Consider the following 241-nt stretch of genomic DNA (forward strand, 5'->3'; position numbering starts at 1 on the left):
CACACACACACACACACACACACACACACACACACACACACACATATACATATACATATATATATATATATATATATAATTTGAATTTGTATATGTACTTCCTGTCAGCCAAAAGCCCGGGCTTCAGACAGTTCAAATCAGAAAGTCTTTTCCTCCTCTTCACTCTGTTTAATCAGTAAATTTCTAATATGGTTATCTCAGACAGAGCTCTGGCTGTGAGAACACAAGTCCTACACACCTG

This window comes from Diplotaxodon limnothrissa, linkage group LG11, assembly GCF_057381915.1.
Source record: "Diplotaxodon limnothrissa isolate DT_005_m linkage group LG11, D_limnothrissa_male_GT1.1, whole genome shotgun sequence".
Taxonomy (NCBI): domain Eukaryota; kingdom Metazoa; phylum Chordata; class Actinopteri; order Cichliformes; family Cichlidae; genus Diplotaxodon; species Diplotaxodon limnothrissa.